The following is a 2,485-nucleotide window of genomic DNA, read 5'->3' as shown; positions in this document are numbered from 1 at the left end:
TTTTTTATTTATATATTGAAAAATATACAGTTTTTTGGAAAAAGGCTGTGTTAAATTATGCAGAAGGTACTGTGTAACATTTACTGAAAGTTTGAAACAAATATGTTTGCAAGATCCTTAGAAAACATTATTTAGTACGAGAAAATAAAAGTATTGGGAATCGAGCGACAAAGATTGGATTAACTTTTTAGTGAAACTTCCTGGCAGATTAAAACTGTGTGCCCGACCGAGATTCGAACTCGGGACCTTTGCCTTTCACGGGCAATTGCTCTACCAACTGAGCTACCCAAGCACGACTCACGCCCGGTACTCACAGCTTTACTTCTGCCAGTACCTCGTCTCCTACCTTCCAAACTTTACAGAAGCTCTCCTACGAACTTTTTAGTGCATTCCAGGTCCATAGGATGGATTATCTTCATCCTCTGCAAACTCCTCCTCCAGCTTCCTCTTGTTCCTCCTCCTGTTTACTCTTGCTTGTATTTCTAGACTCTTTACAGCCCTGTCTGCAGCCCGAAGGCGTTCCTTGTCTAGAGCACGCATCGCTCGTTGTTGTGTTCGTAGATTTTGCTACCATTTTCTTCAGTTGCAGTTACTGCAACACTGTTCCAAAAGGTGGTCATGTATGAACACTTACCACATTTCAGTTGTGTTTCACTAGCAAGTCCTACGTGCTTTATTATGGAGAGTTCCAGACCAACTTCACTACAATGAATACATCTTACGCAGTTTGAAAAAATTCCTTTGAGAACCGACATATCAAATATTTCATTCACATCCGATTCGCCCATAAAACATTCATAGTTTTCACTCATTGAACCAAGCTTCTTCTGTGAAGTATTTTCTTTCCCACTTTGACTGCTATGGGCAGGTGTACTTGAGAGGTTAGGTTCACTCACTTGGTTATCGTCTTTATTGTTCACAGTAATAACACATACCTTTGGCTTTCCAACATTTCTCCTTTTCTTAAAAGCCTTCAGAGGATTTCTAATATCTTTACTCATTATTATACTTCAACAAAACAGAGACTCAAGAAACAGAATTAATTACGAATATTTTCGAGATAACGACAGAGTAAATAAACATGAAACAATCGACAATCACACCAGCGATACATATTGAACCATCACAGGTTAGCCACAACACATACTTTATCTCACATCACTAAAATGTACCTGATGAACACGGACGTTAATAATAACACCATTTGACAGCAGTTTAACAGCGCCACAGTGGGTCACGCCGATGTAGAACACATTTCAAAAAAAATTTAAAAATAGTTGTAGTCTTCGGAATTGAATAAATTATATATCTATTAAAAGGTAATAGTCTGCAGATTCAGAAAACGCGAAAAAGTAAAAATTGAACTTTTCATGATTTTCAGCCTTTCCGGAGCCCCTTAATGTAAACTTTGAATTATTGTTCTACTCGCCCTAGAAGTAGAGTTATTACCATTTTCCCCCACGCCTGCAGAGGAAATTGGCGGCCGCTGAATGCATCTAACACCCTTTCGTGACTTCCTGGCGAACTGCTTGGGATTTTCTCGGCCTGTTACGCATACAGCGCCTTATGTTACGCATACAGCAAGAGTGCAAGGGTTGGCTACTTTTTTTTCTGTGACAAATATTATCCGTATTTCCTTACAGCTTACTCCTATTTTCCTCAGAATTTCGAACATCTTGCTCCAGTTAATATTGTCGTACACTTTTGTTCTGGTTACGATGCCACGTTTTAGTAACCGTTTATATAAGAAGAGGAAGAACGTAGGGAAAAGAAAATTAACACTAATACCAAGTTGCGATACTACAATGAATAAGAGCGCGGAACATCGTCTCTTTGCTGTTTACCGTTTCGAATTAGTTCAGTGTTGCGCATGTTGTTGGTAGTATTATACTTCTTGTGTAAAGCGGGTAATACGCAGTATGTACAAGAATCAGGAGGGAACAATAAAACCAATTTTTCATGACTTAGCACAGCCAGAATTGTTACACAAATGTCTACACGGAAAGACGCAGAATCCTAATGAGAGCGCAAACAATTTGATTTGAAAAGTGATTCCTAAAAGGGTGTTTGTAAGCATAAAAACACTGCACTTTGGCATTTATGATGCAATAGCAACCTACAACCAAGGGAACAGTGTGACGTGTGAAGCTCTGAAGGCATTAGGATTTACAGCTGGGTTGAACACCGTACGAGCACTAAGAAATATTGACAGAGAAAGGATAAGAGGAGCAGAAACTAGAGAAAGGCATATGTCGTATGATGGAACAACAGGCTAGAAAAGAAGACAGAAGAGGAAGCTTGTGGAGGATGAAGAAGAAGACCCTGATAATCCAACCTATAGTGCAGGAATGTATTAAGGAACTTTGATAGCCATTTCCCGTAAATTAGAATTTTTCGAATATAAGGAACATTTTCTCAAAATCCACTCAAGCTAGAGAGATGAAATTTTTATACAGCACTCCTAGTGGTCAAACTTACATTGTAA

The 2,485-nt window shown here is 38.8% G+C and overlaps 1 non-coding gene across 1 annotated transcript; it reads right to left on the bottom strand.

The window, feature by feature from the left end:
* Positions 1 to 219: 219 nt before the first annotated feature.
* On the bottom strand, positions 220 to 292 carry Trnas-uga. Its single transcript has one exon. It is a non-coding gene; the product is annotated as a tRNA-Ser (tRNA).
* Positions 293 to 2,485: the final 2,193 nt, after the last annotated feature.

The sequence above is a fragment of the Schistocerca americana genome, chromosome 6 (genome assembly GCF_021461395.2).
Source record: "Schistocerca americana isolate TAMUIC-IGC-003095 chromosome 6, iqSchAmer2.1, whole genome shotgun sequence".
Taxonomy (NCBI): Eukaryota; Metazoa; Arthropoda; class Insecta; order Orthoptera; family Acrididae; genus Schistocerca; species Schistocerca americana.
This window is presented reverse-complemented; position numbering and strand designations above follow the sequence as displayed.